At 37.0% G+C, this 23,620-nt stretch overlaps 1 pseudogene; it reads left to right on the plus strand.

Annotated features, from left to right (window-relative positions):
• Nucleotides 1-2,171: 2,171 nt before the first annotated feature.
• Nucleotides 2,172-8,244, plus strand: LOC137019894 (uncharacterized; annotated as a pseudogene).
• The last annotated feature ends 15,376 nt before the right edge of the window (nucleotides 8,245-23,620 follow it).

Below are 23,620 nucleotides of genomic sequence, written 5' to 3' on the forward strand. Positions count from 1 at the left end.
TGTGGAAACACCTCTTTCGCAGCTTATTCGTGCAGCAGTAACAACTTGATGCATCACAAGTCATGCTTTCGACTCACTAATTCTGCCACCATGCTGCACTAAATAATGCCGTAGATCTTTGCAATGCGTGGGCCGCTCTATGACCAGTATGTACTCATTCTGAGTCTCATACCAGTCCAGCAGCTTTATTATTTGAGGAACACTGGGGCCTTTACTCACACGAATCATCATGGCGACCTCATTTGGAAGGGACTTTCCAAATAGACTCTACAGGAAAGATAAAAGTTACACGAAAGTGAGATAATTAGGTTATGTGATGTAACTCATCTGAATTACTACAACAGAATTATGTCCTTAGTAGGTTTGAAGACTTGTAACTTAAATTTAACTGGAAATAGTTACTGAAGTTGAGGTCATATTTACGGCTGATTGTCAACATTTTGCGGGGCAAAGTACAGTCATTTTAATGGGAATCTACACAATTTTTTGTGAGGGTGAAGAATTTTGCATGAGGGTGAAGAAATTCCACACATTTTCTGCTTGTTCATGTTGGTCATATGAATTTGCCGCGCTGTCCAACAGAAAGCTGCTTGGTTTGAAAGTTTATAAGCTATTGACAATGGACCTTTGTTGCCTGCAAAATTTTGTTAAAATATCCTATCACTAATGTGACCATGTACTCTGAGAGTAAGAAAATGAAGGGAGCAGCAGCATACTTACAAGTCGGCCCTTTTGAAAGCATTCTTTCTTCGTCACATATTTGAGTGCCACCTATTTTCCAAGAGAAAGAAAAACAGAAAGATTGTTTTAGTGAGAATGGGTTACAATTAATTAATTATCTGTGCAGAGGTCACATGATTCCATTAATGAACATTGATGTAATTTTTAATGAATTTAAAGAGTACCAAATCCTTTTGCTAGCAAGTAAGGAAACAAACCTGTCGTGAATCAGACAATCGGGTTCCTTCAAACACTCTTCCAAATCCTCCTTGTCCGAGAATTCTACCGGTTTCATAGTCCTGGTTGATGTCCCCTGTAAAAAAAAAAAATAAATATTATATACATACAGTATAAACCATAAAATTAAAGAACACTTTAAAAATGGACATATTATTTTGGTGTTATGGGGCCTCACACAACCAAAATCTATCCTCAGTCCAGAAAAAGACATTATTGTTTGGTATGTGGTAGTAAACTGACCTCTCTTTGCCTTTGAACTTAAATGGATAAACTCAACATAATTTTTCCAAAAAATTTTGTCCGATGGCAAAAGAGCGATGAGGTCCTCCTCATTAATGGATGACACAGTTGAAGAACTACTGTTGTTTGTGTTGATGTGCTCTTGTTCTTGGTCTTTCTCCACAGCGCTGAAGGAAGACACACAGCTGTACACTGAAGTGTTGCTGTTCTCTTCAGCTTCAGCTTAGTTAACTTTCTCCACAGCGCTGAAGGAAGACAAACCGCTGTACATTGAAGTGTTGTTGTTCTCTTTGGGCACGTCTTCGTTAACTTTCTCCGCAGCGCTGAAGGAAGACACATGGCTGTGCACTGAATTGTTAGTGTCACTTTTCTCCTCAGCTTTGTCCAGTGACGGAACAATGTTGTTGCAGCTCGGACCACTGATGCTCTGGGTGTTGTTCTTCTGTTCAACTTCACCATCAAAGCATCTCTGAGGTGTCTGGCTGCTGTCAATTCTGCACTGACCCTGTTGGGCTTCGATGGTCGTTTTCTTGGATTTCCGAGAAAAAGACCATCTAAAAAGCCTCCTTCTCTTCTTTTCTACTCTCTCTGGTACAGGCGTTGGTGACATACATGCTGAGGCATCTTGCACTGCAATGCAGCTGCGAGATGTGCACTGCCCCATTTGCACTGCTACAAATCAAGTGATATAACACACAGGTCAAGTGATATAACACAATTTGAGAGACTTTTCACCACAGATGTACTACAATACTAGTCAGATCAATTTATACACCAGAAAACAATTGAACTACGTTACAGCCGCAGCGTTCCAATTTGTCCACAAGTTTCCGCGGGGCGCTACTGTAAAAAAGAACGTGGGTACAACTTCCGGTGAGGCGGCGGAAGTAGTATACTGACGGTATTTTGTGTGGTAATTAGCGAGGAGGCCAAGTATTTTACGGATGATTTAGTTTGTAAAGTTGCAAAAAATGTCTTTACTGTGCTCAGGGACAACATGTGCTGTGCGTGGCTGTACATACAACCGGACGAAACTAATTCAGTGGCTTAAACGAGAGTGTTTTGAACACAAGCCGAAAACCAAAGCAGAGTGTTCCTGTCAGCGATGGTACAGTTTCCACCGCCTCCCAAATGACGATGAAGCTAAAAGAATATGGCTAAAGAATTTAAATTTAAAAACACCCCCCAAACATCTGTTTGTTTGTTCGTTTCACTTTGTTGACAAGAAGCCAACACAGGATAACCCGTACCCAACGCTCTTTCTTGGCTACGAGAAGCCACTGGAGAAGAGACGCAGACCCAGGACTCGACATGTCACAACAACAGGTAACATTAATGTGATGTCAACTAGCTTGACAGTTGTACATCTTGTATGTTTAAACGTTGCATGTTTATTGTAAAGAAGCCATTTTAAAATCAGACTCTATCTTGCACTGAGTCTGGATTAAAGTTTGACCGCGTTGGGTGAAGCGTGCTTATCTGTTGCACTATTCTGGGTCGCCATCCGTCATCACGTTTTCGCTTTGGAAGGCGGTTGAGTCAAACAATGGTGAACGGAAATTTACGGTTGTTTCTTGGAGATCTCCCGGCTGTCTCTTGGACAACTCACGGATATTGAACTAACTGGAGCTCACAGATCATCTTGGCATTTTCGCTTTGGAAAGCGATTGCGATAAACAACGGTGAAGGGAAGGTTACGGTTGTTTCTTGAAGAGGTCCCGGCTGTTTCTTAGAGAACTCACGGATATTGAACTAACTGGAGCTCACAGATCATCGTGACGGCGAGGATATCGGCAGTTGAGGTTGGTGGCTTTTTCTTGCCCTGCCTGAGTTCTTCGGCTGCTGTTTGCCCGTGGACGGGGCCTGTGTTTCTCGCACTATCGCCTCGACTGTCTGTTCTTTGTTGAGGTTGTGGAGTTGCTTGAGCTAGTTTGTTTTGGAGCTTGTTTGCACGATCTTTACTCCAACGCTGGTATCATGAAGATGCTACTTTTTTGTGCAGTGATTTCTATGCTCGGACTATGGGATATACCAAGGAAGACGGAAGATACAATGATTCACTTGCGTCTCCACATGTATTTGCCAACAAAATGTACGGATAATATTTTCATATTTCGGGCTGTTATTAATTATGTGATAATGGACACAAGGACAAAGAATTCATTTATCTCTACTTTTATTCCTAAGATCTTTTCATCGTACTCTCGTAAAGAACAATGTAATTCTTCACCAAAAAATCTGAGGCAGCGATATATGATAATGCTGTTGCTTTTACTGGCCGGTATTAATCCAAATCCTGGTCCAGTTGGAATTGTTTCAACTCCATTGGATTTTTCAAATAGATCAGGCCTTGGCATTGTACACTTAAATGTTCGTAGCCTGTTGCCAAAATTAGATCAATTACAAATATGGGCCAAGACGACCAAAGCAGATGTTTTGGTTATTTCTGAGACGTGGCTTAAAAAATCAATCTCAAGCCACGATATTGCATTAGAGGGTTATAAAGTGTTTCGTACTGATCGTAAAAGTAAAGGGGGTGGGGTTGCAATGTATATTAAATCAAATTATCAAGTTACTGTTCTTAAGTCAGTTTCTCTCCCTAAACAGTTTGAGTTCTTGGCTATTGACCTGGAATATGGAAAGGATTGTCATTTATGTATAGTTGGTTGTTATAGACCACCTGCAGCTATCAGTGATGCTCTCACCTCATTGTCAACTGTTTTATCTGACCTGATTTCTAAAGATCTTGTATTATTGGGTGATTTGAATTGGAATTGGTTAACATCAAATTCAGAACAGTTTAAAGCATATTGTGATTCTGTTAATTTTAGTCAACTTATTGAATCACCCACGCGACCAAATCATAAGAACCCAAGTCCACTTTAATAGATGTTATATTGACAAATAAACCCCATAAATACACCTATACAGGGGTTTTTCCTGATGATGTGAGTGATCACTGTACTGTTGCTGTTATAAGGGATTGTAAAATTCTCAAAGTAAAATCTAGGTTTATTACAAAAAGGAGCTTTAAACTGTTTGATACACAAGGGTTTTTACATGATTTGTTTTTATCTGATTGGGATAAATTGTTTTTAATACCTGATGTGTCCATTGCATGGAAGTATTTTCACACTTTATTCTTGAAGATTGTCAATGGGCATGCACCTGTTAGGACATTCAGAGTAAAAGGTCGTGATAATCCATGGTTCTCAAATGAATTATCTGAACTCATTCATGAAAGAAATTTGGCTTGGGCCATAGCAAGGAAATCGGACATAGAAAGAGATTGGGTAGCATTTAGAAAATTGAGAAATAAATGTACAGCTCTTATACGTAGATCAAAATCTGAATATTATCTAAATGAAACCTCACAAAATCTTAATAACCCTATAAAATTTTGGAAAACCATTAAATCACTTTCTCCCTCCACGTCATATAATGATTTTCCTGATCAAATTTTGATAAAAGATAGCCTTATTAATAATAAGATGGACATGGTAAATGTTTTTAATAAGCATTTTATTTCTTCAGGTTCAATTTTTAATGAAATTCCTATGAGTGATGTACAAAATCAATCTCCTCTTCTGAGAGAAGATAGCCCTACTTTTAGATTTTCTCTTATTTCACGAAGTGAAGTTTTGAAGGCCTTAAAAAATCTGGACATTAAGAAGTCGGCAGGATCTGATGAAGTTGAGCCATATTTTTTGAAAGTAGCTGCCGAGATTATTGCTGGCCCATTAGCATATATTTTTAATTTATCATTAGAACAGAATGTTCTTCCTGATGTCTGGAAATCTGCTTTGGTTGTACCCCTGCTGAAAGGTGGAGATCCAACCAATTTAAATAATTATAGACCGGTTTCCAAGCTATCAGTGATAGTCAAAATTTTAGAATCTATTGTTAGTGAACAGCTAAAGGAATTTTTGTCTAGAAACAGCATTTTGTTCAGGTATCAGTCCGGTTTCAGAAAGAATCATAGTACGGTAACTGCCACAATGAAAGTTTTAAATGACATTACCTGTGCTTTAGATATTGGAAGATCATGTGCTGCAATGTTTATTGATTTGACTAAAGCTTTTGACACTGTTAATCATGATATTCTTTTATCGCGTTTACATAGTATTGGTCTTTCTGAAACTGCGTTAGGCTGGATTAAGAATTACTTAAAGAACAGGTGTCAAAGGGTGCAAATGAAGGGGTTTCTTTCTGATAAGCTTAGTATTGAATCTGGTGTGCCACAGGGGTCCATTTTGGGTCCCCTGTTATTTGTTATTTACATTGTATATAAATAATCTTGGTGATAATTTATCAGATGCAAGTATTCATTTATATGCCGATGACACTATAATCAACTGTTTTGCATCCTGCATTGATAGCTGTATCTTAAAGTTACAGGAAGCATTTGTAATACTTCAGCGTAACCTTATCTCGTTAAAACTAGCTCTGAATGATAAGAAAACAAAATATATGGTTTTCTCTAGGAAACGTATGTGTGAATCCTCTCTACCATCTCTTTACACTCTGCAGGGTAATTCTATAGAATTGGTCTCTTCCTATAGATACCTAGGCTTTGTGTTGGAAGAGGACTTGTCATTTAAGTTACATATTAAACATTTGTTGTCTAAGTTAAGGTTACAGCTGGGGTTTTACTTTCGGAATAGTGCTTGTTTTTCACAGTCAGCTAAGAGAAAGCTGGTGGAAGCTACTTTCCTACCTGTCCTAGATTATGGAGATATTTTTTACAGAAATTCCACTAAGGCTCTTTTACAATCATTGGACTCTGTTTATCACTCTGCTTTAAGATTCATAACACGTACAGATTATTATACTCATCACTGTGCATTGTATGAAATGGTGGGTTGGCCTTCACTTAATTTAAGAGGGTACAAGCACTAGCTTATATTTGTGTACAAGGCCATAGTTGGCCAGCTTCCTTTGTATATGAGTAGTTTACTGTCTGTCAAAAGTCAGGGGCATAATCTGCGTTCAAGTAGATATATTCTTTTAAATGTTCCCTTAATGAAGTCAGAGTTTGGAAAAACTGCTTTTATTCATAGTGCATCAACTGCTTGGAATGAGATTCAAAGATCATTGAAACTTAATGTATTTATTTCAATTAATGAGTTTAAGTTATATCTTAATCAAACAGTCCAAACTGTCTGCATTTGTTCTTAATTTTGTTTTAGTGTTGGAAATGTGTGTGTTGTGATTATTGTTTGATGTATTTAATTTTACTTTTGTTTTTATTTTTGTTTATTGTGTGCTGCTACCTTGGCCAGGGCTCACTTGTAAATGAGATATCTATCTCAATGTGATTTTCTTCCCTGGTTAAATAAAGGTATAATGATAAAAAAAAAAAAAAATAGCTTGCTAGATTTGTTTATAGTTTTTTTTTTTCTTTCTTTTTCTAAAAAATACCTTAACTGTTCTTCAAATACTTGTTATTAATATATGAAAAACTGTCTGCCATGGTGGTAGACAGGTGGCCTGATGTTTTTACCAATATTACCAATATGAATAACTACCTAAATGAACTATTAAAAACTAATTCAAAATCCATAACCACAATGACATATTACTTAACAATTAGTTAATAGTCCTGTGCCTCAAGTAAAGTCATCATAACACAATGATACCTTTGAAAATTAGCTAATGATTAAAGCAGACAACTGAAAGTTGAAGTACATAGCTTTGACCATTGTGGTAATTAACATATTAATTTACATCATTAGTTAATATATGTTATTAGGGAATTAATACATAAAATGTCATTTAATTACTAGCAGTTCATATGTTACTTAATCTATTAATCATATATAATATTAATTAGTTGCTGATGCAGTAATTATTAATAAATAGTTTAGTTCTTGGTGAGTCATGCATTAGTTAACCGTTATTTAATGCATATTAGTGCACCTGTATTGTAAGGTGTTACCAAACAAATCATCATTGAAGGACTAAACACAAAAACCATGGACTGCCACTGCTAAATATGTACTTAATGTATTCCCTGCAGATGAGCCTGATGTGATGGAGGTTTCTGGGGAGCCAGACCCTACCTCACCGACTTTCCATGATGCCCAAACACAGTGGTCAGACTCAGCAGTGGAAGACCACACCTACTCCAAAGGCACTACCATCACATGTGGTATGACAACTTCACCATCCTCCAGGTCGCTGCTTGTTGCAGATGTTGTATTGAAAAACGATGAAGACTGTCTGCTGTACACAGGGATTCTACTACTTGAATTCAAAACCCTTGTGTCTTGCTTGCAATGTTTTGCTCCCACATCATCAGCATTTTCTCAGCAGAGGACCAAATCCTGTTGACAATGATGAAGCTCAGACAGAACTTTGTTATAGCTGATTTAGCAAGGCGCTTCAAAATGTCACCAGGTCAGGTCAGTAAAACACTGAAATTCTGGCTAGATATGATGGCTGAGCACACCCAAGATCTCATTCCATGGTTACTTCGCGAAATGATAAAGGCCACTTTGCCGCAGGTTTTTATGGACAATTTTCCAAACACAACATGTGTAATTGACTGTACAGAAAGTATCTTGCAGAAAGCTAAAAATCTGGACTCAAGAACAGAATCTTACAGTCACTACTATGCTAGCAACACGGTCAAGTATCTCGTAGCAACTGCTCCATCTGGAATTGTTATGTATATTTCAGAGGCATATGGTGGCAAATGTAGCGATAGATTCATCACGCAGAACTCTGGATTTCTCGACCATTTGCGTGCTGGAGATGAGGTGATGGTGCACTGTGGCTTCACCATCAGAGACCTGCTAGAGGAACGGAACGTTCGTTTGACCACGCCAGCTTTTACTCGCAAGAAATGCCAGCTACAAATGAGCAGGTCTCACATGCACAAGACGAATTGCTCATTCATATTGAGCAAACAATCAGGCGTCCAAGGTATACAGGATACTCTCTCAAACTGTGCCCATTCATTTCGTCCCTAAAATCAACAAAATACTAATAATCTGTGCAGCACTTGTAAATCTGCGAGGGGAGCTTTTTTCTAAAACATAGTTTTAGTCATGTGGATTGTGTAAGTTATGGTGTCTAAGTGGTGGATGTGCGGATAAGTACAAGATGTGTAGTAACAGTACTGCATAAACATGCTCAACAGGTGCCTCTGTGTTTGTGAACACAACAATAAATACAGAGATTTAACTTATTGTCAGCAAAATCATCAGCCAACCTAGGTAGCATGTGCAAAAAGTAGAAATTCTGCAGCTGTTGCACTTGTGCATCTGTGTAGTTTTTGTCAAACGGAATGTCCAATTCAATGTCCTCACTTGGTGTCCAGATAACCAGCTTGCAGCTCTGTAGGCCCAGACACATCATGGTCAATTGTGTCTGAAAGAAGGATTAAGAGTGCATGTTGGTAAGAAGAATCTGTATAATTAATTCATTATAAGTTTAAAATACAATGTCTAATAATAGATAATTTCTTGGGGGAAAAAGATAATAATTATTTAACTGGAGGTAGTATCCATCCTTTCCTTTGGGATGAATCAGGTACTGTCCATCACCTAATCTTCTGATGTCACCATTTGGCCGTTTCAGAAATTCCAGTGACATGGAACTTTTGAAGGGGCACTTGATCTCAAGGAGTTGTGCTGAATCGATCATTGCGTATATTGTATTGTTATATTATGTTGACAACTCATCAATTCAATATTTTACATCTTATATTATGCATAATTTGGGTGTTTTTAAATAAACACTGACAAAAACTATACAAGTTTTAGGGCTGGATGATATTACGATATAGAACATTGATATTGTTGAAGTGATTATCGATGATGTCGATCTATACAGCGCAGATAGGCCTACATGCAAACGATAACTGCTATTGTTTAGACATAAAAGAAATATCTTTATCAACGTTATCTTAGAATATTTCTTCTTTCAAAAGCTTGATGTCACGATAACTACAACTTCTGATGTCAAAAACGGAGCTCGACGTTCATAATCGACTCGAGGTAAAAAGCGTACAGTTATTCACAAACATTAATGTTTCAATGATAATGATTTAAAAGAAATAAAGTGTCAGTGGTAATTGTGATAATTGTCCAAAATTAGAAAGAATGACGGAAAAAGTAACAAATGATGTTGTCATGAAGTTTGAAACGTCTTGCTCGAATTCAGCAACAGTTTTCATGGCCAACCTTGTGTAGTGATTTTTACTTTGTCCATCCAAGGACGCGAAGTAAAATAGGGATTGGTACTCACGTCACCGCTGACGTTGTGATTTTGGATCACACGTCTCTTAAGGTGTGGTTATGAGTACATCAGATAACCACTTTCCCCCCCTTTCCCTAGTTCAGGGCACCAGTCAGGGTCTTTCACTCCCTACAGGGGCTTTCATTCATTTAGAATTAATGTAAAGTGGTTAGCTGATTTATCTGAAAGATTGGTGAAATTGCTAACTTGTAGAGCCTTTTCTGTATTATCAGCACAAGGAAGACACAAGTGTAATAAAATAAATTTTATTAACAAAAAGATAAACAAGAATAACTAACACAACTACTAAATGAATACCATGAATGATAAAGGAATAAAGTGCAGAAGATACATAGAATACAAGTGATTAAGTTGAGTGTGGCTATGGAAGAGTTACGTTATCTTAGGGAAAGATAAACTGTTTCTCTGAAAATAATAAGGTGGAGAACCTTATTATGCACCAAACAAATAAACGAGAGATTATTTGTTATTAACTAACATCAGATAGATTACATCTAATGGGAATTAGGAAATTATATACTGATAAAATACAACAATGCCAAGGTCTCTGGAAAGAGGTTTGGTTAAGTGATATTTACGTTCCACTTGGTCGAGTCCGATGACGGTGACGTCTTCCACTGGTTGTGCTGGGTGACGATGCAGTGGGGAGAGGAGCCAGAATCTGTTTCAACAGTCTTGAACACGCAGCTCTGTGGGATGCTGATCTCCTGGAGCACCAAAGGGTCCTAAAATCTGGAACACGCAGATGAGGCCCTGGTGTAGGTGCAGAAGGTCCTTAACAATCTGGAACACGCAGACGAAGGTACCTTGAAGTGAAGGTTTGCTCTCCTGAGCTTAACCTTGTTGCGGATGTCGTCACTGTTTCGCTGGATGGAAACTTTGAACGTAGTGTTGGTTAACGTCTCTTTCCTCAAAAGCTGGAGGCTTAGAACATGGTCGTCTCTGTTGTTGTCTCTTCTGGATGGACCAGAGGCTCAGAACGGTATATCTGTTAACATCTGTCCCCGTGCAGGACAGACTCAGAACGGTATATCTGTTACGTCTTCCCCCTTTCAAGGGCAGACTCAGAACAATATCTGTTACGTCTTTCCCTGTTTGAAGGGCAGACTCAGAACAAGGAGTGTCGGTAGAAAGGGTACCTTTATCCCTTTCCGATGAGGAGGAGATTGCATTTTGGCGCTTCTCCATTCGAGTGCTGTGATTGGCTGCTGGCATCAGAGGGGACACACAGAGTGTGGCCCACCCTTCTCTCCCCTGTGGAACTCATTTGCATAAAGCACAAAGTTGGAAGTCTTTACAGTGTCTTTAAAGTTTACCAATGCATTTCTCACTTTCCAAACCACCACCAGAATACCTTTGGCAATATTCTAAACAAATAGAGACTAAACATGATGGAAAAAGATTGAACTGTCATTCAATTGTACATTAACAGCTGTATTTGTATCAGATGTTGCACTACAAATGGCTGTCACTGAGAATACTTATTTCGGTGAATAAGTATCAAATGGATGTGTAGTTTGCATCAGTTCTAAGGTTTTCAAACATAGTTTTGAATGGATTCGGATGGATCTTTGTGATCTCTCTTTGTTTCACCCATTTCTGCTAAGGTCCCAAGGAATTTTTATGGCAGTCTCTGGCCAACATTAGGAAATAATGTTTAGATGGCTGAAGGGCAGTAACTGCCTGTGGACCAATGAGAAGCCTTGTCCTTCCCAGGCTTGGTACAAGAGGTCTTCTTCTTACCCTCTAAGAGAGGTCTGGATGTTGTCCTTCCATCTTTATCTGATGGCGTTGGACAGTTTGTTTGTGTTGGGCCACCAAGATCCAATCAAAATGTAGCAAACGTTTGTCCGCTGTTACGGACAGAGAGAGGCCCGGCCATAAACTGGGCCCTAGAATGTGCTGTTCACTACACTTGCATGGCGTAATTAATCTAAATTCAGCATATTTATTGAATGGTTATGCTGTTATTAATCGAAACCTTGACATTTCATCTGAACATTTGAGAGATTTATTTTATTTGTTTTAATAGCCTGCAATCCATATGTCTCGTGTTAGAACAGTATTACATCACACAACCAGACATATATGCTCTCTTTTATAAAAAAAAAATTTATATAGTTTCATTTTTTATATCATTATCTTTTAATAAACTGATTTCAGAGTTCCCGATAACGTTATTTGATGGTTTTGCTCTTTAAGTACCTAAAGAACTGAAGGAGCTGTCCGTACAAAAGGTGCTGAAAGAACTAAACTCTGTGACATGAAAAAAATATTGAACTTGTTACTTGTTAGTAATTTCAATGCTTTTAATAATTTCTGTAATTCAAAATCTGTTGGTGACTTAAAAAATAATTAAAAGCTGTTATTTTTATTTAAGTAAAATAAACCTACAGTATTCCTATAAATGAACATTGATATTTTGGTATGTGTAAACAGTATTACTTTGTGGCCCCTCTGTGGAAGTAAAAGTCTACATCTGCCTTTATAAAAAAAAAAAAAAAAAAAAATCAAAATGAGCCTTCATGAATGAATAGACATATCAGCACACAAACACAGACTAAACAGTAAACATCACATGGCCTGTACATGATGATAAAATAGTGCTATAAACATGAACTCAACAGTATGAAATGAACCTAAGACACCAAACTGATAACAAAACTAAAGAATCAAATGTGGCATATCAGGACTTCTGGAGGTCTTTTTTACTTTTTTATTATTGTCTCAATAAAAACTGAAAAAAGGAGATATACTCAAAAATATAGTGCATAATTTTTGCAAGCCTCTTTTAAAGCAATTTTCACATTGAATTTTAAGCAAAATTACCTAAAAATCTTTAATTGGCAATTGCTTAAATGTTTGAGTATCCCAGCAAATGGTTTTGCTCAAATTTATAGGTTGGTGTAACAATATTTTAAGTAGTTTTTATATGACAAATTAAAGTTATTTCTACCTTAAAGGTGCCCTAGAATTAAAAATTTAATTTATATTGGCATAGTTTAATAACAAGAGTTCAGTACATGGAAATGACATACAGTGAATCTCAAACTCCATTGTTTCCTCGTTCTTATATAAATCTCATTTGTTTAAAAGACCTCCAAAGAACAGGCGAATCTCAACATAACACAGACTGTCACGTAACAGTCGGGATCATTAATATGTATGCCCCAAATATTTGCATATGCCAGCTCATGATCGAGGCATTACACAAGGGCAGCCAGTATTAACGTCTGGATGTGCACAGCTGAATCATCAGACTAGGTAAGCAAGCAAGGACAACAGCGAAAAATGGCAGATGGAGTAATAATAACTGACATGATCCATGATAACATGATATTTTTAGCGATATTTGTAAATTGTCTTTCTAAATGTTTCGTTAGCATGTTGCTAATGTACTGTTAAATGTGATTAAAGTTACCATTGTTTCTTACTGTATTCATGGAGACAAGAACCGTCGCTATTTTCATTTTTAAACACTTGCAGTCTGTATAATTCATAAACACAACTTCATTCTTTATAAATCTCTCCAACAGTGTGTAATGTTAGCTTTAGCCACGGAGCAAAACCTCAAACTCATTCAGAATCAAATGTAAACACCCAAATAAATACTATACTCACATGATCCGACACATGCATGCAGTATGCATGACGAACACTTTGTAAAGATCCATTTTGAGGGTTATATTAGCTGTGTAAACTTTGTTTATGCACTGTTTAAGGCAAGCGCGAGCTCCGGGCGGAGAGCGCTACTATTTAAAGGGGCCGCAGCATGAATCGCCGCATTTCTAATTATGCCCCAAAATAAGCAGTTAAAAAAATTAATTATAAACAATCTATGGGGTATTTTGAGCTGAAACTTCACAGACACATTCAGGGGACACCTTAGACTTATATTACATATTGTAAAAAAAAAAAAAAAAAAAAAAACGTTCGATGGCACCTTTAACATACCTAACTACCTTAACTTTACAGTTAGTGAAAGAAACAACAGACAACTAGTGAGAATGCAAGTACTTCTTTATTAGACAAATGCAACTTAAAACATGTTCGTCTGTTTTATTTGAAACGTTAACATGTTCGTCTGTTTTATTTGTAAAATTTTGTGTGTTTAGTGTGCAATGGTGTGATTGTCAACCCTCATTTAGGGTGTTTTCACACTTGTCTCCTCTTTAAAAGAACTAAACACAGACTCACTTTTAAGCGGACCAAGAGGTGAACCGAGTGAAAAAGGATCCAGTTCTCTTAACATTCACAATGTCCCTGTCCCTGAAAGAGGACTCATATCCTTTTTTGGTCCACTTAAAGTCCCCCTGAAATCAAAATTTTGTTTTTTTAGCTTTTAGTATGAATATGTTAGCCTTAAGGTTATGAAAACGTTCCAAAACAATGACAAAATTCACACCCCTAAATATCATTGCATAGATGAATGAACAGTACACAGACCTAAATTACTGGATGGTTAATTATTATCGGGTATATTAGGTATTTAGGTCACTTTAGGTCACCTAATCCACGGATAAGATAGCCTACTGTCGACAGATATCGCGTTTTCTGTTAACGTAAGGCATAAACGACTGTTAACCTGTATGTAAACCTTGTGTGTATTTGATAGTTTAAGCGCAATCCGCTTGTTAAGTCGTGACATTAAGGAACGCCGTTTCCGGGTCCAAGCCTTGACTCTTTCACTTGAGAATGCCATCGACGGCCGTTTATGAGCGCTATTTATTCATTTTAAACATCAATCATTTTAAAAAGTTAAACATTTTAAATACTTACTGTCTACACAACAGTCTCCGTGCTTACAGCGTCAAAGATATTAATATTTTAATGATTTATAAAATATGAATCATTGTCTGGCCATCTGGAATTTTGGTATGGAGATAAAGGTTATAATTATATATTTTTTGTAGTATTACACCACATGTGTGTAATATGTATATTAGCACCATTTGTTGTTTTCTTGTGGTATGAGATAGAGCGTTAGGACCCGGAAGCACTGCCGCGTGACGTCAGACTTAACAACCGAATAAAACGTGAAAACATCCAAGTTCAGTATTCGCGCTGTGACAGGCTTTTTGTGCGTGCCGTGTGCGCGCATAAAAGTTTTTCTCAGAACAACATGCAAATAAAATCGTTTATAAGTCTATAAAACACAATATCTAGCAAATTGCCATTTACACTTTTAGGAGAATAGGAACGTGTATATTCAGAATATGACATAAAGGGAAGCTCTACTTATATCACCAAACATTAATAGTTATTTAGCCTCGCCGTGTATGAACAGTCTTATCCTGACAGAAGTTATCGTAAAACTGGTTTTCTAAAATGGCCACCACAAATTGCACGCTTCAGTTCAAGTGGTAGGCTACAGTTTTGCTTAAACCATCAAAATATGAGGAAAATATTTTTATTTTTATGTTTTTAATATTTAAATGTTTTAAAATATGATAGATGATTAAAACAATAAACTAAGCAAAGGCATTTTTATCTGAAATTTTTGGCAAAAAAAGGAGGAAAACTACAGCTACAGGTTTCAGAAAAACAAAAAAGCTCAGAAAAAAAGCACACATACATTGACTACAACATAATCCGTTTTTAATATTTCATTGGTCCTCTTGTTATTGCATGTGTTCATAATTTCTTTGTATGACAGCCTGGCCAAAAATAATTGTAAAATTATTTAGAAATTTCATTTCATTATCACACATGAAACTCCATGCACAGCTACACAAAATCTTTTAACACATTTTTAAAAATATTTGAATTAAGGTTGAAGATGTCAATTTTCATATGGCTGGCCATGGCATTTCATCGACTTTCCAACTGACCATCAAACCATGCGGCAAAAGCAAGCCACTTTTATGTTGATAGTGGGCTTCCCTGGGCTTCCCTTGTTGGAGTGTTGGAACTCATGACACATCATTGCTCCAATTGTAAATGAGGAGACATATAGCATTAGAAAAAGATTCCACACCATCAATACAAATGTGTGATAATTTTGCAAAATGCAATGCTATTTTTAAAAATAAATTTAAATATTAAAATTTCAGTTTAAATATTTTAATATTTAAATATTAAATTTTCAGTTTCATATATGAGAGAGAAAGAGAGAGATACACACACACACACACATCCAGATAGTCCGTAGTTCACAACAATTTTGCTGCGTTCACGTTACCTCGTATTTACCGGATTCTTGAAATGACAACACCTGACGTTATATTCGGAGCTGTTCACGTCCTCGGACTGGGAATTATGCATTTCCATGGCATCACTATCAACGCCTAAATGAATCTACAGCGGTCAGGTGGTACAGCGGCCACGTGGTACACGTGGGAGCTTTCAGAAAACTCCCAGCTTACAAGCTGTATTGACGAGCTCTATGAGAACGTGAATGCTTTTTACAAGCTAGAATCTCGTAACTACAGGAATTACGAGGCTGTGTGAACGCACCTTTAAGTCAGCACTTAAGAATCAGTCTCAGACTTTACTAAAAGTTGCTTTTATCTTCTTTATAAAAGTCTCCTACTCTTACTAAGAATGTTTTGACACTTAAGTCAAAACCTAAGACTATTCTTTAGAGCATTTCGAAGAAGTTTTATACATATGGGCCCATCTTTGTTAATGTTAATTTCAACATTTACAAGGATAATTAGTGATGGGAGAAACAAATCTTTTCAAAGCTTCGAATCAATTGAAGACCACACAACTTGTGATGCCTGCTGGTCAGAACAATGTAAATGCAACAAAAACACGCATTGAAAACAGCTTTTACAAACCCATTGCAAAAGTTTTGTTGAAATTATAATCTATCAGATGCAATTAACTAACCATCTACCATTAAATATTAAGTGTCTGATTAATATGTATTCTTTTTTAAATTTTCAGGGCTTGTTTTGTTTGTTTAATGGGTCAGCTAACAGACAATTTTAACTTCCTTTACTTCTTTTAATTATACAAATACCTCATTAAAATGTCTACAAATGTATAAAACTCATCAGAGATCAGGTAATAGACATAGACACTTAATACTCAGCTAATAGAGTACCTCAGAGATGAAGTGTTTTTGTAAGCAAAACCCGGAAGCGAGTTAGCATTTTAGGACTTCCAGTTCCACTGCCCTAATAGTCTATGGGTTTTTTGAATGGGTTTTTGCTAAATTGCCTGAAATAAGTTCTGGGGTTAACAAAGCCTCTATGTCATGCCGCTTGAGAAAAAAAAAGTATTTTTTGTTTTGTTTCAGCAGTACAGCGCGATCTGTTTATTTCTGTAACTATAGTAACGTAATAAAAGTGCACGCCTTGAATCAGGAAGTAGATCGCCGTGCAGTAGTCAGTTGCAGCAGTGCGCGAGCTCTCCCGGTCATCCGTTTCTCAGGCGATCACTTTTTCCTCTTCTCTTTTGCCAAAGCAACGTCTGTGAGTATTTCTTATCATGTAATATTGGGATAGTGCCTATTTTCATCCTTGTAAGATTATTGAGACCGCTAAGTTAGCTTTATGTTCATACTGCTGATTGTTTATTAGCTCGATTGCGTTTTCATATAGATCACCGCTGTGTAGATAATCCATGCTGTTTTCTCTGTCACTTTGTATTTGGATGTAATATTAATATACATTTTATTTGTATTGCATTACAGTTTCACAATATTCCCAGTAAACTTTATGGAAATGAATCATCTGTGTCCTGGTGTTTCTTGGGATTGTTTAAGCTGAATGGAGCATAGTCCATGACACTCTAAATATTTTTGCGTATTGATTTATGACATAAAACACACCAGTTTAACCAGCTTGTGATTTTTAAAAAAATGTTTTTTGTGTCTTAAAAACAGCGGTTGCTAACTAGTTGCTAAAGGGACTACTTCCTTTGGCAGGGACTTTAGACGTCATCATGACAAACAGGATATTTGGACAGCACTGCTCATTAAAAAAGTGGATAAATATTCATACACAGCACAGATCATAATCAGCAAGCATGTTTTTAAATAAAGTTAAAGTCTGACGATATGTAAATGTTGTGTTAACTTGTAAAGATTATCTTGACAGTCAAAATGTCATAACCCTTTGTTAAACAGAGATCTTATTTTTTGTTATTTTCCAAAGGTTTCTATGGGAAAAATGCATAGGTTTTTGATCGAGGGAACCTGTGCGCCGTTAACTTCCGGGTTGGCCTACAAAAACACGTCATCTCTGAGGTACTCTATAGACATAGACACTTGTTCAATAATTTGCCGGTGGGGGTTGATCTCAGTGAATACGCATGATTCATGGGTTCACAGAGATCGTCCCCAGCGGTGAACCATTGAAATTTTAAACGTTTCAAAACAGTTATGACGTAACGAAGCCTCGTTTACTGAAATCACGTGACTTTGGCAGTTTAATGCTCTAATCTACAATAAACCTGACCCTACACTTTACAGATAGTTTTATCAAAAGCAAATGTGAGATAAAAATGCATTTGCTGAAGCAACTATGTCATTTTTATTTTAACTTGCTTCTAAAAGTCTTTGAGCTCATTTAGTGTAATGTGTGTATCATGGGAATCAAGTTCTCCATCTGAATGCTGTATCAGGTGAGCTACCAAGCAAGTTTACAACACCTGAAAATATATTTACAAATCATGCACAATGATAAAAGTGTTTTGCTGACATAATGTAGAATTGTGCTAGTAACTGCAAGTAACAAATCAAGTTGTTGATGTTTTACTGCCACTAGTACGGTGTTCATATTAGGACTTCCTCACACCTCGGTCATACAACGAAAAGGAGTCATGCCTCAAACTAAAAGGCTTCAGTCATCGAACAAAACGGCATCGCGCCTCAGACTAAAAGGCTTCAGGTCTCAGAAAAAAACGACATCAGGTGTCAGGTCTCGTACAATTAGGCATCGAACTAAACAGCCTCAGACCAAAAGGCTTCAGACGAAAAGGCATCGGATGAAACGGACGCAGACTAAAAGGCATCAGACTAAAAGGCATCTTTTTTTTTTTTGTATAGGGGCAATTCCAGCGTTATGGACGTGACATTTGGAGTCAAAACTTGAAATATAAACGCTCTAAGAATGCATTTAATAGCAACATATTGAACCGTCTATTTGTATATTCATAATCCCTTACTAAAGGAGTCCAGACATTAGAAAAATGTCAGACTATACAACTGTTTTATATTTTAGATGAGGAAAATATACAGCGTTACGGACGTGACAAAAAAAGTCACTATAGTTTTGGGTGACAACATATTTTTTACGAATTCTGTGAATTACATTGAGCAAACCAAAAGTAATACTGCCCACCGAATGAAGAAGGGTTGGCTCTCCACAGAGCATAAAATAATAATTTTATTTCATTTTTCGTGTTCGCATTAATGAGGAAAAAACAACGTTACGGATGTGACAGTTTTCCGTTACGGACGTGACCGGTCTGAAAGCGGCACAGAAGACTGCTTTAAAAACCGCTTTAAAACTTTCACAGAGACCTCAAGCAGGCATTTAAACCACCAAATATTGAAATCTGGGATACCAGTATGGTAAGACCCCACAATTTATTAACTTTTTACTAAACTTTTTACAACTTTATACTCTGTATTGCAAAAGGTTATGGATTAGACCTATTTCTCATGTTGACAAGCGTGTGCGTTCAAGAATCAATTTAGAGACCATGATTTTCCTTCTTACAGAACTGCTTGCTAAAATACATTGACAAATATTAATGTTTATCATAAAGCAGTTTAAAATCGCAAGTTTTCCCCACAGGTGGACCGATTGACGTAGCCTACACTATTGCCAATCGCAATCATGTCAGTTTTGTGTATGAATGAACCCACGGTTTTCGGCTAGTTTCAAAGTTTAAGCGGAGTCTTGAGTCAAAATGATCAAACTTTATTTCAAGTCAAAATTATTGCAATGTTATTAGCCTATTTTGTTAGCTTGATCGCACGGATTGTGATCAAGGCTAGGCCGTTCATTTTTTAACCAGCAGGTAAAAACGCGACATCCCAATTCCCGAGGGAAGTGTCCTATGAGACACAATGCTCTTCTATAAGTTGTACTGTATCATAGGCCTACCTTTTGATGTTCATATTTCGTTCTGTAAAGGAAGGTGTAGGCTACACAGTGCGAATTCTGACGGAAGATAGAAGATAGTATGTCCACGTCACGAGTGAGTTTATCTGAAAATCGCACGGACGAGGTGATAGGCTATACGACACGATTTTTCGACCCGCCGATTTCCGAAGCAATCCACAAAGTTCAGTGTGTGTGAGCATGCGAGCAGAGCGCGAGCTCAAATCAGAATAGCCTACCCTTTGACATGCTAGATAAAATAGGCCTATAAGTTTTTTTTTTTCCCTTCATCGACTATAGTTGTTCAAGCCATTAGTTGACTATCACATTTAATTACTTAAATACTGGAGAGAATATTATAATTAGCATTTATATAGGACTCAAGCGCATGCATAAAGCTTGCCAAAGAACTGGCAAAAGAAATTATAAATGTGAAAAAAAAAAAAAAAAAAAAAAAAAACCCAGCAAGGAGACATTTTGATTGTTTTTTTTTTTGTTAGGTTCAATTACATTAGGTTCAATCTAATGTTTTCTAAATCAGTGTCGGCTGCAAAGATGAAGTTGACATTGCTGACTCTCATCATCTTCGCAGTGGATGTGCAGAATGCACTTTTCATTCGGATTACATAATCAGAGAGTAGCCCATTTCTTTTAGTTTTTTATTATTTCGTTTAAAAGAAGACATTTCGAGCTTTCTATAGATATTTTTCTCGTGTCTGTGAGGCAAGCAGCCTATGCTGAGTTTCGGTTCATTTAGCCTATAAGACGCGCTCCAGATCAAGTGATCGCGCCCGCGCATCCATGAATATATTTGCTTCTTATTTATTAAATCCAGGCAATTTGTTGATGAAACATTGATTAAAATTAAGATTCAATTTTTACAAAACGAAATTCACTTTAAAGAAAGGCTTTCTACAAAACAAAACTTAATGAAGCGATCAAAATCATGTCTGACCCACTCCATGGGCCCCATAATACACCCGGCGCAATGCGACGCAAGGCGCAGCGCAAGTGTGTTTGCTAGTTTGCGTCCGGCGCCGTTCGCGTTTTCCCGTTCAGCGCCACGTCCTTAAATTAGTAAATGCATTTGCGCCATTTTAAGGAGCTGAAAATAGACTGCGCCATAGACCAACTCAAACCTGGTCTAAAGTCTAAAGTCAATTTTTTTGTTAGAGCGCGTTGGTAGAAACTGCGCCTCTGGGCGTCCACAGTGCGTGTTGACTTTGCTTATTACACACAGGGATGCGCATCACACAAACATGCCAAATATTAAAAACAAAAGGATTACAGTGTAAAATAATATTATTGTGTAGGCTACATAAATATAAAAATGTAATGATGAATAGTCATTGCGTGTATTAGAATTAGGCTACCTATTTTCAATTCAGCCTATTAATAGTTATAATGATGAACGAAATAGGCTAATTAATTGAACAATCGTGCCAATACTCATCACGCGGAGCTATTTGAAAGCCTGCATCCAACGCAGACGACTGAAAGATTGACTGGCCACTTAACAGGTAATTTCAGCAAAACATCACTCGTTGAACTCCTCAGTTACGTATTTTCGAATTGTTCAGCCAAATTGAGTAGCCTACCTGCTCGGCCAAAAAATCGAAAGACGGAGGAGGCATAATAAAGGAGATGTCCTCCGCTGGGGTGGCTGTATGTGGCTTTTCCAGCTTTTCCGCCAACAAATTCCGCCATGTAAATAGCAATCCGCCATGGAGCATCTTATGATGAAATTAAAAAATAAATAACATTATAATAGGCATATTTAAACATAAATATGAAATTAAATATGTTTTTCTTTAATGGCTACCAAAGTACAGTAGTACAGAGAAATGTCATGTCGTGATCAAGAGTGGATCATGAGTGAGTCGGATAGCTTAATTAATAGAAGCATAATTAATTTTTTAACCTGATAACTGTAGCTCTTGGGCGATCCGCTGTAAAATATCATCTTCAGACAACCCTGTCATGGTACACACTGCTTGACACAACATGCTTGATCCGCTCTTGATCAAGACATGAAATTTCTCTGTACTGTACGTGTTGGTAGCCATTAAAGAAAACATATTTAATTTCATATTTATGTTTAAATAACCATATTAACGATTATAATATTTATTTTTAATTTAATCTATTTGATTAAGACAAGTGAACAGCATGACTAAGATAGAATAAGATGCGCATTACATCTGGAGACATGGAGTAGGTCAGACATGATTTTGATCGCTTCATTAAGTTTTGTTTTGTAGAAAGCCTTCTTTAAAGTGAATTTCGTTTTGTAAAAATTGTATCTTAATTTTAATCAATGTTTCATCAACCAACTGCCTTGATTTAATAAATAAGCAGCAAATATGGATGCGCGGGCGCGATCACTTGATCTGGAGCGCGTCTTATATGCTAAATGAACCGAAACTCAGCATAGGCTGCTTGCCTCACAGACACGAGAAAAATATCTATAGAAAGCTCGAAATGTCTTCTTTTAAACGAAATAATTCAAAACGAAAAGAAATGGGCTACTCTCTTATTATGTAATCCGAATGAAAAGTGCATTCTGCACATCCACAGCGAAGATGATGAGAGTCACCAATGTCAACACTTTGCAGCCGACACTGATTTAGAAAACATTAGATTATTAAAAAAAAATAAAAAATAAAATGTCTCTTTTTTTTGGGGGGGGGTCAAATTCATAATCGTTTCTTTTGCTGGTTCTTTATGGCAAGCCCTATGTGTGTGAATGTGAATAATCAACTAATCAATGTGATTAGTCCACTTATGGCTTGAACAACTAGTCGGAAAAAAAAACTTATTTCACATAGGCCTATTTTCTATCCAGCATGTCAAAGGCTATTCTGATTTGAGCTCGCGCTCCGCTCGCATGCTCACACACACATACACACACTGAACTTTGTGCGATTGCTTCGGAAATCGGCAGGTCGAAAAATCGTGTCATATATCACCTCTTCAGATAAACTCAGTCGTGACGTGTGCTTGGACATACGATCTTCCGACCATCAGAATTCGCACCGTGTACGCCCGCCTTTAACTGCCAAGAGGAAGAGAAGATCGGTTCATGTGCGCCTGATCCGCCGCTTACAGGCGCTGCAGTAGCTAATCTGTCACGCGCCATAGGCTATTAAAGAGCGACATCTATTGCTTGAATTTTGAAAGTTAAACCTTTTTCATATTAAAACTAACAAAGCACAAAGAGTATTGCGATTATTGGATATTTTCTGATATGATAAGCCTGAAACAGATCACAGCAATATAAAGAAGCAAACTCATAGGATTTAATATGAAGCGTCCGTAACGGTCACGTCCGTAACGCTTATTATGGTTGTTCAGAGCAACGTAGTGAAATTCATTGTTGATCCTAATAAGCATAAACATAATTTAGCTTTGCATATAAAGTTTCAAGTTATTTGCATTTATAATTGTTATATGACATAAACTTAATCTTTAAAACGTTACGGACGTGACAGAGCACTGAAGCGTCATGACCTCTTTATTCCAGCCCTTATAAATTCAACAGGCAGTGCTGTTAAATGAGTGTATTTATTTCTCAGGCATGCCTCCATCTTTCTACACAATGCTGTTAAAATAAAGTTTAAAAAATGGGGTCTTTGATCCCTTTTTTGAAAGCATGAAATATGGTTGGTTGAAAATTTAATTTAAGCATTGTTGCTTACCACATATATTGTGGATAAACAAGGCAATTTTCTTAAAATTTCTGTTAGAGCACATTATTACAGTATATTACAGACCTAAATGGACAATTTAAAAAGGGTTTTGTTCTTTTGGTTAAAACTTTTTTTTTTTCATGGTAAAGTTGACATTTGCGTGGAATTGCCCTAAGTCTAACTTTCTATTGGCTTTTATCCCATCATATGTCGTCTATCAGTTGTCTTTTTCTTTACTGTTACTATTCCCAAATTAATGTAAGGTGTGTATGCGTGGATGTTAATTATGTAGTGTAGTGATTTTTACTCCATTAACCTGTGACGTAGTGATTTTTGATCACGTGTCACTTAAGGTGTGGTTATGAGGGTATCAGATGACCCCTCCCTCCTTTTGTAATACGGGGC

This window comes from Chanodichthys erythropterus, chromosome 5 (genome assembly GCF_024489055.1).
Source record: "Chanodichthys erythropterus isolate Z2021 chromosome 5, ASM2448905v1, whole genome shotgun sequence".
Taxonomy (NCBI): domain Eukaryota; kingdom Metazoa; phylum Chordata; class Actinopteri; order Cypriniformes; family Xenocyprididae; genus Chanodichthys; species Chanodichthys erythropterus.